The following is a 15,176-nucleotide window of genomic DNA, read 5'->3' on the forward strand; positions in this document are numbered from 1 at the left end:
CAGCTTCCCAGTGCTTTGCATAAAAGGCAAACGCCACCACCTAGCAGGCAAGGGCCTCAGATCTACTTTTCCAGATTTTTATTTCAATAGTTTCCTTTATACTGTTTATTTTTCAGTAAAGCAGGACTATATGTTGTCCCCAAATTCCTTTTCTTTCCTTTCCCTTCTTTTCTTTTTTCTTTTTTCTTTTTTTTTAAATAGAGACAGGGTCTCACCATGTTGCCCGGGCTGGTCTTGAGCTCCTGGGCTCAAGCGATCTGCCCACCTTGGCCTCCCAAAATGCTGGAGTTACAGGTGTGAGCCACTGCACCTGGCTATTAACCCCAAATTTATTCTGTGTCTTTCTCTCTTTACCTTCAGACTTTGCGATGTGCTGCTCTTTAATGTGAAATGCCCAACTCTTGTCCCAAACACACATATCCACTTGTGAAAATCTAACCTATCATCAAAAATACATCTCAGATGATAGGTGTTTCTTGAATAAAGTCTTTCATCTTTGCATTGCCATAGAGTTTGTTTTACATCTTTCTTATGACAGCACTCACACGTTGAAACCTTGGTTGTATTTATGTGTATACTTGTCTCTCCACCAGATGGGTAGTAAGACTCTTAAAATCAGAGTCTGAATTTTATCAATCCTAGGAATCTTCCATTCTCTTCAGTAGATAATCAAAAACTTTTGTTAAATATTGGAATGAATAAGCAAGTGAATTGATTTTGTTAATTTATTTCTACGGAACATTAGTGATGTGGTGAACAAACACTTTGAGCACATCCAAAATAAAAACCATCTGGAACTAGAGTAACAGAATTTTTAATCAAGCTACACTGCTATAATACCCACTGAGCTATGAAAAATCTCATGCTGGAAAAGGTGCCAGAATCTTAGTACACTATTTTCAGGAAAGAGATACCATTTCTTTCCCTAAGACATGACCTCGTCTTAGTACCAGAAATGTGAAACCTACCTGGAGAATAAATAAGTTTCAATTTTTAATAGCTCATAACTCTGACAGGGCTGGGAGTATCAAATTAACTTGAGCATTATCCACCCTGCAGTGCCAGCCGAGGGGCATGTGGAGAGAAAGGTGCTGAGGGTGGGTGTAGGTGTTCAGCTTCTAGACGGTACTGGCAGCAACAGCTGTCTCTTGGCTCTGGAGGCAGCCCTCTGCTCTCCCTCTGTGGGCAAGAGGTCCAGGATGAGATGGGGAGGTGGGTGGTCAGATGGGGTAGGGGCTTAAGAGGAGGCCTCAGGCCCTGGTTGGAGATACAGCTGAGCTATATGAAGCAGAGTAATTAGTTATGGCATCACCGGTATATAAAAGGGTGAGGGAATCTCAGAATTGAGTTATGATACCTGCTTGTGAGACAATATTACATTAATGATGACAAAGGGTGACTTCCATGAACTTCCAGAAACAAAGGATTATCTGGGGAGTAAACTTAACAGGCACTTCATTTCAGAACAACATGAAAAAATTACAGGCACATAAATCTAGAAGTAGGTAGCTCCGTCTCTACCATAATGGATGATGAAAGGTGAGATTAAATGATTCTGAACTTTGCCTGACATGATAAACCTCTATGACTTAAGAAAGTGAGCACTGCTTGGCTGGACAGAGCCTCCCTAATATTATTATGGTACAAGGAATCTCTCACATTGCAGGCTGGGGAAGCCAAAGACGGACTTTGTGCCACAGTGTTCTGCACTCGTTCGTACACAGGGCTTTTGCTTTAAAATGAGCATTTGGAAGAACTGGTAAATCATTTTATGCACTTTGCTTGTGTTATATTCTAAATAAATTTATAAACGGTTGATTCCCTTTAAAACTTATTTTAAAATCATCTCCTCTTCACCTTCAGTATAGCCTGGGCTTGTTAATTTATTTTTAAGTTCAGGGAGAACAACTGTGGCCATACACATGAAGAAAATACAAAATATTGGGACAGATGACAATTTCCTTGCATATCCATGACCTCCCTCTTCTTGCTAGTGCCCTGCAGGTGAGAGTCAATCAGTAGAATAAGCAAGGCCTAGGGACCTCCAAAATAATGAAGGCTTTTATAGACCCAGGCAGAGGGCAGTGTCTCCTCTAGGTACAGGGTTGATGTTTTGCCCTGGGATAAGGAACTCAGAACCCTTGGCTCCCTGAGTGAGTGCAGTCAGTGAAACCCAGTAGATGTCTCTCGGTCTTTGGAGAAAAATTGCCTTTGCCAATGTCCTATGTACAGCTTGCTTCTGCAGGCCAACTTTAGCAGCCCTGGAGAGGAACTGCAACTTTGAGCAGAACTATTGTTAATCCACACAGTTAAGGAGGGGAGAAGCCCCACCATGCTCTTTCTTCTTTTTTTTTTTTATGATTTTTTTGTAGAGATGAGGTCCCACTATGTTGCCCAGGCTGGTTTCAAACTCCTGAGCTCAAATGATCCTCCCACTTCAGCCTCCCAAAGTGTTAGGATTACAGGTGTGAGTTCCTGTGTGCTACCCATCATGCTGTTTCTCACCCTGAGCTTCAAAAGGTCACTTTTCCCCCTTAGCCTCCAAGGAAGACTTTTAACCTTTTGCTCACAAAATAGCCAATGGCCAACAGTGTGAGAAAAGATCATCTATGTGACCACTGTTTAGAGAAACATAGATCAAAACAATGAGAGACCATGGGAATGGGAGGCAAAATTCAAAAGACTGATAATATTCCTGTAGAAACACGAAGTACTGCAATAATTCATTTGCAGCACTTAATTAAATTATAAATGGACATAGAGTTAGATTCAAATATTCCCCGTTTAGGAGTCTGTGAAATTGAAAAATTAACAAGAGTAATTGGAAATAAATGTGCCAGGATGCTAACTGAATCAATGTTTATAAGAGCAGGCATTTCAAAATAACCTAAAGGGGAATGGAATTAAATAGTGATACTAGACAAGTGCATTTGTGATACTTTAAGTGTAAAAAGTGAATTGAAGAGCAATGGCATAATATGATCCTGATTTTGCATATAACATTGTTTTGCATCTACACACTTATGCATTCAGTGAAGAGAGATTAGAAAGAAACACCAATCTGGTAACATTTGTTGCCTTGAAGAGAATATGACTTTAAAAGATGACAGATTGTTAATTGTTACTTGATTTACATCTGTATTGTTTGATAGTTGCAAAGAACATATATCATTTTTGTAATAAAGTTATTTAAATTTTTTCTTAACCTCATATTTAAAAGTTTATAAGATTTTGAGATATTAATCTGAAGAATTTCCAAGAGACAGATTATAGAATTTAAAAGTTAAAAATTTCTTGCCTAAGAATAAGCCAATATTTTAATAAAATCTTGTTTTAACCAATAAAAAAAGTTTATAAGAGGAAAAGAACCATTTCTATAGTTTCTACATGTCTACTGACATGTCAATATAGCTATTGTGCCCCCTTTTGAATACTATTTTATTGCCTTATAAAATTGGAAATCTCCTAAGCAGATGAAAACATGGAGAAGTTATTTTATTTTGTACGATCTACGTGATGATTATACTCCTAAGAGGAAAAGAAATGTACTTGTTTGAAAAAAACCAAGGGAGTCAGGGGAATCTCACTCAACTCTGTGGCATAAGAGAAAACATCTAAATTAAATGATTGGAAAGAGAAAAACAAAGCTAGGGATAAGTTCTGAAGCATGTAAAAAATCTTTGCCTTGTGGTTCCTTTAATTGAGTGGTTCTCAAACATTTCTGTGCATCAGAGGGCTTTGTTAAAACACAGATTGCCCAGCCTCACCTTCAGAGTTTCTGATTCAGTAGGTCTGGGATGGAAACTGAGAATCTGCATTTCTAGCAAGTCCCAGGTGATGCTGATACTGCTGCTCTGAGGAACACACTTAGAGAGCCACTGCTTTAGAAATATTCCTTGTATACCCTTTGCCAGAAATGGCTAAGATTTCCAGAAGCAAGAATAGGAATAAAGGCAAGATGTATACAAGTGATATCTGATACTGGGGTTGAGATTATGTATTATATACAATTTTTTGAAAAGTAAGATTACGACTAAGCTGTCTATTACACTACATGTGCTGCGGTAGTAGTTTGTATGTTGTATAAAACAAAAGCACTAAATAAATAAAAAGCATTAAAGAATAATAGAAAATTATTTATATATATTAAATCTCACTTATTTTCTTTTCATTACTTAGAATATGAACTGTACAATTTTCCAGCTAGTTATACATATTAGAAAATAAATAAAATATTGAAAGAAGAGAGGACAGAATGTTTACGAATCGTTTGTAATTTTAAAATTAAAAAATTAAATAAAATAATAATAATTATTATTTTGAGGCAGAATCTCACTCTGTTGCCAGGCTGGAGTGCAGTGGCGCAATCTCGGCTCACCACAAACTCTGCCTCCCAGGTTCAAGTGATTCTCATGCCTCAGTCTCCTGAGCAGCTGGGACTAGAGGAGTGTGCCACCATGCCCCGGTAATTTTTTTGTATTTTTAGTAGAGATGAGGTTTCACCATGTTGGCTAGGCTGGTCTTGAACTCCTGACCTCGTGATCTGCCCTTCTCTGCCTCCCAAAGTGCTGAGATTACAGGTGTGAGCCACCGCACCTGGCCAAATTTAAAATTTAAAAATTCTACCTGTCTTTAGTTGTGGTACATGATTGCTTTAACAATATGGAGGGTTTTTTTTTTCACATTTTCTTTGTGTGAAACATAATATCTTTTTAATGATTGTTTCATTGTGACTGAAGTAGCTGAAATGCACAGTGTGCTCTTTTGAGTTTCCCTATAATTGTTCAAGATTGATTTTTCATTGTTCTTAAAATTAAACTTTTTTTTGGAGAAAGAGAAACAGGTAAAAAAAAAAAAAAAGAGAGAAAACTTTAGATAACTGTAACTTTATACTATCTTGGGGGCAATGCTTCATTTCTAAGGGAGTTCAAGCACTGTGCATCAGAGCCAGGAGGTTCCAGACTTGTCACTGTCATGTCAATCTTGTAACTTTCCAACAGGTCCTCCTTCCCAGAAACCAAATCAGATTTTCTACTTGAAGCAGTACCAAGCCTCTGGACAGAGTTTCGAGGGAAGGATTTTGGGGTCATGGGTTTTTTCCAGGGAGGCTCGAAAAAAGCTTCCCTTGCAGTTTGAGTTTGAAGGCTGTAGCTCAGTGGCAGATCAGGACACCTAGGAACATTTCCAAGGAAGTAGCCACTTCTCTCCCAGCCTTGAACCCTGATCTCTGGGTTCTTCCCTCTGAGAATCTCCCCTGCCTCAGTTAAACTGTGCATCATAACTGCATGGCTATTTGAGATATTATTTTTAAGTAGCATGTTTACTTTGTGAAAGCTCTTATGTTAGGGAAACCAGAGGTCAGCATTGCAGTTTGTTTACAGATCTGTGAAATGGCTTTGCCCTGCTACCCCCTTATTTATATCAGATTTCATCTTTCATGCTACCCTCTCTTTTCCAACTTCAGTTTCCTAATGCTCTTGGTTACCCCACTTTGGAGATCACCCCGGCTTGCCTAGGATGCATCTGTCCAACTTTCAATGCCTAACCTTGGCTAGTTAACCATCTTGGAACAAATTCATATCAATGCATTAATGACAGAAAATAGCTTAATGTGGTAACTTCTAGTCACATCTTTGCTTTACATAGTGATTTTCAACTCCAACGATCTTAAGTAAAGAAATGCATTTTGAACAATGAAATGTGGTGGACTGGTAGGACCAGCGAGAAGGAGATGTTTAGCCAGAGCAGCTTCCCGTGGTCCTTTGCATCATAATAGCTAGTCCACGTTTGGTTGATGCAAAAGTTGTACTTAAGAGAAAGCATGTGAACAGGGTTCTCTTTTAAAAGTATACTCCAAATGGCTACCTGAAGGGGAAATGAATGGGAACTCTGGCACTATGGTGGGTTAATCTTGATGTTCTCCATTCATCCCTTATGCCTGTTACCCATGTTAGTCTGTTTCTTATTAATTGGAAATTACTTTTACTTATGATTAAGAAACTGTTATAGTCCTGGACTTGTATGTAGAGGATAGGATTACAGTTCAACAAGTAGCCAAGCAATATATGACCAAATAAGATCCCTGGAATTTGGCTACGTAGGGTTTAATGTGTCCAGCAAACTTTTTCCTCTGTAGTGAGAAATAACATGACACCAAACCTTTCGGAATCAGGCCAGGAACTGAAATGGGGGGATGTTGAACCAGCTCTCTTTGAAGCTGAACCCTGTCATTAAGGGCTAGATGGCACAGCCATAGAATAGGTTAGGACTGTTCTAGAGAACTAGTGATCGTTGTATATTAATACCTGTAATTTATAAGCCCATAAAGATTTATGCTTCTTGTATTTTATATGTTTATTTGTACTGTTTTTCCTTCACTTTGACAGTCTCAGCCTATCTCAGAATGGCAGGAAATCAATTGAAGTAAACTTTTGTCAGACTTCATTCAAACCTCTGGGGATACAAATGGTAGTGACTGGTTATCATGGGAAGAGTGAAATTAAGAGGAAATTGAATCAAAACTCTCTAAACTTAGGCATTTTTTAATAGTACTAAAACCTTGGAGTTTTTTTTTTAAAGTTTTAAAATCTTTTAGCTTTGTTCTATTTTATTTTTATTTTTTAGAAAGAGATATGGGAACTTTATGATCACCTTGGGTGATTTTATTGTAGTTAGAGAGTAAAACATTCTAGCTCATTTCTGTGAATATGGAACTCAGTAACCATGTCTCAGTAGAGATGCTTTTTATTTACAGGGAGTAAATAGAAAGTAATTTCAATTTTCTAAAAATGACAAGTACTGTCAAAATGTATGACAACCTGTAGTATAAGTATGTACGGATACACTATTTTAAATTTATGTCTTAGATTTTCTTTTCTCAGCTAATATTTATTTTTATTGACTTTTCTCAGAAATTATTTTATTCAGTACTGTATTAAAAGATGCACAATTTCAAATTTCTTCTTATCAGATTAAGACACAAAATAGGTTAAAATATAATTTGCCATTGTGTTTAAATGGATCTTAGAAGTGCTAAATTTACATTTTCATACTATTCTGGATACTTCTAAGAATTTTAAATTTGATGTCATAATTCTATCACCTTTGGTTGTCTGCATTTAACATATGACACACTGTGTATTTGAATGCCTCTCTGAATAGCTCCCAGCTATAATGACTACTGCCATCTTTAGGATGGATCCACAGATTCTGGATCTAACTTATGTGCAGTTAGAGGGAGTTTAAAGGAGATTTAAATTGCCCTGCCAACTCCAATGACTCTTCATCCTTGGAGTTTGGTTAGCTGATTCTGTGCCTTGGTCCTAGTAATTGGGGGTTCTAGCTCCCCTAAAGATCTGAACTCATACCACAAATTGTTTCAAGACCTGTTTCTTTTCCTAAAGGTAAGCCTCTGGCTTGATAATGATTCTGCCACCCTAGGCTTTCTAGGTCTGTTAGTCTTAATTCTTTTGGTCATGCATTCCTTTGAAATTATGACAAAAGTTAGGTTTGTTTCCTTTGAAAGTGCACATATTCTCAGGTGTGTGTGCGTATACACACATGCTCACAATTTTGAATACAGTTTCTGGGCTTTCATGAATCCTAAGGCAACCCCCAAAGAATGGGGTCTCTGAATATTGCAGGCTTTAATGCCATGTGTAGTACACCTAAGCAGAAATCAGCCCAGCTGGGGCAGCATCCTAAATCACATGCCATTGAAACTTTCTTGCCCTTTGGTGCACCAGAATCTTGTCAGCAGTAGTCAGGTAGGGTCCACCCAATACAAATATTTGTCTAAAGCAATACCCAGAGAGGTAATATGATTTACAACTTAATGAGAAAAATAAAATCATTTGCTGAGCGTGAGTGAAGCTACTTTAGAGAATGAGAACAGTAAAGGTTTTACTGTGTTGATAAAGACTTGATTGCACTCAGTGAATTACAGAGCAGCAAGGTTCTGATATTTACTTTCAGTTCCTCTTCACTGAGGAACTTTTGAACTTCTATATGCATTGTGACTAAAAGAATTGTGGCCTGTCTTCTATGGATGATTTTAAGCTCAACCATCAAACATCCATTAAACACCAAGTATATGTCAGGTCCTATGCTGGGTGTTGAGGACAGAAAATGAGTGAGGAGCTCATAATGTTGTACAGGAGAAAGACAAGTAAGTAAATAATAATGAAAGGGATTGCTACTTTTTAAGTGTAGACTACGTGCTAATGGTTTCACATATATTATTTCACCAAATCTTTAAAACAATCCTAGAGTCATGTTTATTTTTATCCTCATTTTACAAGCGAGGAAACAAAATCATGGACGATGGACCATATGCCATGGTAGAACTAAAATTCAGACGCGAGCACAGAGAAGACCCAGGTTTTTGGGAGGCCCTCTTTAAAAAAGAATGCACTTTGTACTCATCAGATGGCTACTACGAAACAAAAAGAAAACCAACCAGACAAAAATACAGCAGAAAACTAGTGTTGGTGATGATGTGGAGAAATGAGAACCCTTGTGCATTTCTGGTGGGAATGTAAAGAGCTGTCGCCATTGTGGAAAGCAGTATAGTGATTCCTCAAAGAATTAAACACAGAACTACCTTATGGTCCAGCATTCCACTTCTGAGTATATATCTGAAAGAACTGAGAACAGGGGCTTCTACAGATATTTGTACACCTGTATTCATAGCAGCGTTATTCACAATAGTCCAAAGGTGGAAACAAACCCAGTATTTATCGTCAGATGAATGAATAAACAAAATGTGGTACTATATATACAGTAGTTTCCCCCTTAACCAAAGCTTTGCTTTCCTCTGTTTCAGTTATGTATGATCCACCACAGTCCAAAATTATTAAATGGAAACTTCCAGAAATAATTAATACGTTTTCAATTGCATGCCATTCTGAGTAGTGTGATGACATCTCACAACATCCCACTCCATCCTGATGGGGCCGTGAATCTTCCCTTTGTCCATCGTATCGCCTCTGTACACACTGCCCTCCCCTTAGTCACTTAGTAGCCTTCTCAGTTATCAGATTTGCTGTTGCCATGTTGCAGTGCTTGTGTTCAAGTAACCTTTATTTTACTTCATAATGGTCCCAAAGCCCAAGACTTGTGATGCTGGTAATTTGGATATGCCAAAGAGAAGCCATCAGTCCTTCCTTTAAGTGAAAATTTGAAAGCTCTTGGCTTAATAAGGAAAGGAAAAAAGTCATATACTGAGGTTGCTAAGATCTATGGTAAGAACAAATCTTCTATCCAGGCAATTGTGAAGGAGGAAAAAGAAATTCATGCTAGTGTTGCTGTTGCAACTCAAACTGTAAAAGTTACAGCTACAGTGGAAGATGGGTGTTTCGTTAAGATGGAAAAGACATTAAATGGGTGGGTGGAAGACATGAATAGAAAACATGTTTTGATAACCTGTTGCACCAGAAAGCACTGAGCATCTGCGAAGACTTCAGCAAGCAAGAAATGAGTGACACCACACCGCAAAGGGCTGGTTACACAGATTCAGAAATAAGGAAGATCAGTAGTAGCCTATGGCTACATCACAATGCTTACATCATTCACCTCCTGTCATCTCATCACAGAGACATCACAGCATCTCCCATCACAAGAAAGGTGAGTACGGTACAATGCAATATTTTGAGAGAGAGAGACTACATTCACATAACTTTTATTATGATATATTGTTATAGTTGTTCTATTTTATTTTTAGTTATTGTTGTTAATCTCTTCCTATTCCTAATTTATAATTTAAACTTTATCATAGGTGTGTTTGTATAAGGAAAAAAAACATAGTGTTTATAGGGTTCGGTACTAGCCATGGTTTCATGTATTGTCTTGTAACGTATCCTCACAGATAAGGGGGACTACTGTATATACAAGGGAATATTATTCAGCCTTAAAAAGAAATGATACATGCTGCAATATGGATGAAGATTGAAGACACTATGCTAAGTGAAATAAGCCATATACAAAAGGACAAATACTGTGTGATTCCACTTATATGGGATAACTAGAATAGTCAAATTTATCGAGCTAGAAAATAGAGTAATTGCTGCCAGAGCTCGGGGAAGGAAGGAGTGGGGGGTTATTGTTTAATGAATATGGAGTTTCCATTTGGAAAGATGAAAAAGTTATAGAGATGATGCGCGATGGGGGTTGCACAGCAACGTCAATGTACTTAATGCCACAGACCTGTATACCTTAAAATGTTTAAAGTAGTAAATTTAATTTTACCACAAAAAGAATACAAAATTAATAATAAAATTAGTGACAAAAGTGAATATCTATTTAGAACAAGAAAATGATTTATAATAAATCAAATATTTTACAAAGTTAAATATCAAAAATATCACATAATCAAAAAAACAATATTTTATATTCAGCCACTGCCAGACAGAATTCTCTAATAGCTTTTATCTATATTTTAATTTCATAATTCTGGATTATCTCTTCATATAACAAAAATTTTATATTATTTTCTGTAGAGAGAATAGAAAGATATTTCAGTCTTATTTCAAGCACAGTTGATTAAAATTTATGTTTGTTCTTATTAATACTGGGATTCATAAAATTTCACACACATTTGAAGTACTGCTATAGGTTTGCGTCTTAATACACAGGATTCTTTAATTTTGTACTATTTTCATCAAAAAAATTTCGTAACGTATGATGTGGTTTTAATTGTACATAAGACATTATCAGATACATTCCTGACAGAAGCTGTCTTAACTAGGTTTTCTGGTCAAATTCTAAAACCAAATTCTCTGTCTGCAGCTTTACACACTGGATGATTGAAATTATTTTCCCTGGATTAGCTTTGTCTCTGTGCATTTCACCATCTGCTTCTCTTCAATAACCTACAAATTTCTGAACCTGGGAGCCATTAGGAAGCACACTTTCACTTTTTGATATGACTTCTGGCCCTGCATATTTGTTTTGGCATAGTGGATGCTACCCTGAATAGCTAGCAATAAATTATCAATATACAGATATGACTGACACCCACATAAATATGTCCCACTAAAGCCAAACTGAAATTATTCTCAACTCAACTTCCCCCATTTGGGTCTCAAAAATGCCCACAGACCCTCCAATACCACCTGATACAGGAAATATGATGCCGGACAGTCAGAGTAAAATGATAATGGGGTTGACTGATTGTGGTTAAATATCTTTTGCAAATTTTATTTAAAACATATGATTGTGTGAACACATTTCTTGTGCCCTTCTGGGATCTTGGAAGTAAATCAAGCAATGAATAGTCTTACATCTTAAGCATCATTATTTTTACAATATTGCCACCTCTGCCTAAGTCTGTCTCACTCCAACATTTTTGCTTCTCTCCACTGTGCTATTCCACCTTAGATAACTGTAAAACATTAGGACAAGGGCAATGAGAGAAACCTAATTAGACAGGAAGGACACACTAAGGAAAGACACATAAAACAGCCTGGAAGGAAGGCTTCGGAGGGAAGAACTCACCTATCTCATGCTGGCCTGTCCTAGCATTGCACTGTTTTATTTTATGTATTTTGTTACCACTTTCAGAAAATTAACAGCACAGCTCTGCTCAACTAGCACATCTAATGCCATGTCCCACCCACCGGCCCTACACTGACCAGTGGTGCCTAAAATACCTGTTTTTTTCCTTTTCTTTTGAAAAAAAAAAATTAGAACAAATAGAAAGATTAGAACAAATGTTGGCATGATAGAAACAAGGAATAAAATAGGCAGAAACATCCCAAGGGAAGATCTACATGCTCTAAATGAGTTTGTGTCTCTTGGAGAGAAATAAAATCCAGAGCACAGAGAAAATTCAGATAAGATGGATGAACCTCAAAATAACTTGAGGTGCAGTGAAGACTCAGGCAGAACAACTGTATCCTGGCAATTGCTATCCCAAATTTCAAAAATAGAATGGTGGATGTAGGTGAGCTATAGATCATGAGCTTGATGCAAATGTGGGTAATATTCTAAGATACAGTATTCAGTAGATAGTGTTAATCACGTAGGGAATGGTCAATAAAATGACAAAAGGATTCTTGATATTGAACTGGATATAAAACACGTAAAGCGCAAGTTGACTCCAATCAGGCAATAAAGAGATTAAATTCAGTCCAGTACTGAATAATATCCTACAGAGGGAATTTCAACTATCAAATTACACAGTTATAAGTTATAAAAGAAGCTGGGCATGGTGGCTCACGCCTTTAATCCCAGTACTTTGGGAGGTCCAGGCTGGTGGATCGCTTGAGGTCAGGAGTTTGGGACCAGCCTGGCCAACATGGTGAAACCCCATCTCTACTAAAAATACAAAAATTGGCTGGGCGTGGTGGCGCATACTTGTAATCCCAGCTACTTGGGAGGCTGAGACATGAGAATTGCTTGAACCGGGAGGCAGAGGTTGCAGTGAGCAGAGATCGTGACACTACACTCCAACCTGGTTGACAGAGTGAGATTCTGTCTCAAAAAAACAAAGAAGTTATAAAAGAGGTAACTTTAAAAATTGGGTAAGGGGGCCGGGCAGGGTGCCTCACACCTATAATCCTAGCACTTTGGGAGGCCGAGGCAGGCGGATCATCAGAGGTCAAGAGATTGAGACAATCCTGGCCAACATGGTGAAACCCTGTCTCTACTAAAAATATAAAAATTAGACAGGCGTGGTGGCACACGCCTGTAGTCACAGCTACTCGGGAGACTGAGGCAAGAGAATCGCTTGAACCCAGGAGGCAGAGGTTACAGTGAGCCGAGATCGCACCACTGCACTCCAGCCTGGCGACAGAGACACTGTCTCAAAAATAAATAAATAAATAAATAAATAAATAAATAAATAAAATAAAACTAGGTAAGGGTACACATGATATACTAGACTGCATGAAACATTGTGAGTTTGGAAAGCTCTGTTACCTCAAGGAGATGCCCAGCAGATTGACTTTTGGGTTGTGTAGAGGCACCCTGGGCATGTGTGGTACCTAATTAGGTCCCTGACCCTCTCTCAAATTCTTTAACTGACACTTCAACCCTGGCCTTGATTCTCTGATACAGTATCCTCAGCCCAATCAGATCATACATCTTTCTATTCTCTTTATTTGCATAAGTGGCTTTACAATACTGGGAGAAGAGAGAAATAACTATAAGAATGTTGAAGTTAGTCAAATCCACAGTATTAACACATTTGTATTAACTTTAGAAATTTAATTATTTAATCCTTGAGATAACCTATGAAAGATTGTTTGTTAAGTTACTTGAAGCATTTAATATAACCTGATATATTAGAAAATCAGATATATGAACCATATAATTTCAATTTTAAAGTACAAGAGCATTTTCTTCAGTCTATACACAGTGTTTGAATGTTCAAGAGAACATAACTTACTACTGCATACATTTGGTTTATTACTTTTACTGGAATTGCTTTAATTATTAGAACCCCCTCCCTCCTTTTGTAAACTTGCAAGATGTATAAAAGATACTAATGTGTCAGGCATTTGAAATGTTTGAGAGATTCAGGTAGAATAAATTTGTAATTGATATAATATATAATATTTAAAGGAACTTAATTAACCAAGTCTATCAGTTGCATTAATTGTTTAGGGGAATTAACGTCAAATTGAACATTAGTCATGGAATAAGTTTAAATGGTAATTTATATTGGCCGGGTGCGGTGGCTCACGCCTGCAGTAGTCCCAGCACTTTGGGAGGCTGAGGAGGGCAGATCACCTGAGGTCAGTAGTTCGAGACCAGCCTTGCAAACATGGTGAAATCCCCTCTACTAAAAATACAATAATTAGCCAGGTGTGGTGGCATGTGCCTGTAATCCCAGCTACTCGGGAGGCTGAGGCAGGAGAATCACTTGAACCTGGGAGGCAAAGGTTACAGTTAGCAGAGATGGTGCCACCGTGCTCCAGCCTAGGCTGCCAAGTAAGACTCTGTCTCAAAAAAAAAAAAGGTAATTTATATTATCCTTTTCAGATTTACAGATATCTGCTTGATAAATATAAAAGGTTTAGAAAAACTATAAAGGCTTTTTAAATTTTACAGCTTTCATTCATTGAATAGTAATTAAGATGTAGGTACGACTGTATTTTATAAGATTTAAAGATTCTTTTGGCAGTCGGACAAAACACTTCAATGCTCAGCTAGATGAAAGGCAGAAGTCTTTGTTACTTACAGCTCCAAATGAGAGAAGGCTGCCACAGAGGACCACGCAGGGGGTTGCACCTGAGGACCGGGTACCACAAGCTGGAGGGGGAAAGGGCAGCTTATATACAGCAAAAAGGGTGGGGTTAGCTAGGTTGAATAATTTGCATAATTTTGGCAGGCTTTGGGGCATGGGCGCTGTCCTTAATTGTCTGATATCTGGCCCTGTGGTGATTAGAGTGGGTACATAGTGGCCCCGGAGTGTGAGAACCTGATAAGGGAAGTGGTTGGGGTGTGGATTTAATCAGCTGCTCAAGAGAGGAAACTGACCAGCCTCTAGCAGAGGCCTCCATACTAGGTCAAGACAGCACAATAATCAATAAAAATACCATATATAAAATATATTTAGTCACTGACTCCTTTATATCTTGATGTTGATTTTGAACTCAATTATTTGGGGTATTTGAGTGGCCTGAATAGTAGAGGAGACTTCTACAGAATAAGGCCTAAGTTGCACCAAACAGCATAGAAAACATTTTATTATGACAATAACAAGGAAGAAACCAAGTAGAAATGTGACAAGTCCCTGAAGGCTGACTTGTAACCAGGCTCCCATTTGTTTGGTGTTGGCCGGGAGAATACATCAGTCATGGCAAGGGCCTTTAGTCATATTTTGACTGGATTTCAGAGTGTGTTAAATATGTAAGGCATGTTTTTTTAGGGTGATGGTTTTGTGATCCAGGCTTTCTGTTAGAATGACCTCTTGACTGGTGGTGTTAACCCACCTACAACCAGAAGCTCTAATAATGTTACGAACACCTCTTTGACTAGTTAATATATAATCAAGGACAAATTTACTGTCAAAAAACATTTTTGCCAAAGCTCCCTGGTCTAGCAGAACTAATATTTGCTGTAATTTAGAAATATGATATACTAGAATTTTGGACATTTGTAGGGTAGCGTCAATTATTTTTGACTGTTGGGCTAAAGCAATGGTCCTTGTGGCCATTGCAGCAAGTCCCAGA

The 15,176-nt window shown here is 37.8% G+C and overlaps 1 protein-coding gene across 1 annotated transcript in view; it reads right to left on the reverse strand.

The window, feature by feature from the left end:
* Nucleotides 1-14,250, reverse strand: part of CA1 (carbonic anhydrase 1) — a 50,931-nt gene extending 36,681 nt beyond the window's left edge. Inside the window, exon 1 of the mRNA XM_054498912.2 lies at nt 14,183-14,250. The gene's annotated coding sequence lies outside the window, so the exon portion shown is untranslated. The remainder of the gene's footprint in view (nt 1-14,182) is intronic.
* Between the last annotated feature and the right edge of the window lie 926 nt (nt 14,251-15,176).

The sequence above is a fragment of the Pongo pygmaeus genome, chromosome 7, assembly GCF_028885625.2.
Source record: "Pongo pygmaeus isolate AG05252 chromosome 7, NHGRI_mPonPyg2-v2.0_pri, whole genome shotgun sequence".
Lineage (NCBI taxonomy): Eukaryota > Metazoa > Chordata > Mammalia > Primates > Hominidae > Pongo > Pongo pygmaeus.